Raw genomic sequence first — 303 nt, 5'->3', positions numbered from 1 at the left:
AGGCACTATTCACACTGCAGCTTACCTTCTATGTGTTCATGGGTCTCTTGCTGATAAAGACATCTGCATTAGATACAGTGGTACAAATCTTGAGACCACAGAGTTGGAAGAACTGCATTTATTCTCAACACTGGACAAAGGTGTTTTCCGCCCTTCTCTCTCCTCCCCTCCCCACCTCACCCCTCCCCTCCCCTTCCCTGCCCTTCCTCCTTCCTTCCTTCCTCCTTCCCCCCTCTCCCACACCTTCCCTCCCTCCCACTCCTTACCTCCCTCCCTCCCTCCCTCCCTCCCTCCCTCCCTTCC

Source organism: Sapajus apella, unplaced genomic scaffold (genome assembly GCF_009761245.1).
Source record: "Sapajus apella isolate SASKATOON/1434 unplaced genomic scaffold, GSC_monkey_1.0 scaffold2, whole genome shotgun sequence".
Classification (NCBI taxonomy): Eukaryota; Metazoa; Chordata; class Mammalia; order Primates; family Cebidae; genus Sapajus; species Sapajus apella.
This window is presented reverse-complemented; position numbering follows the sequence as displayed.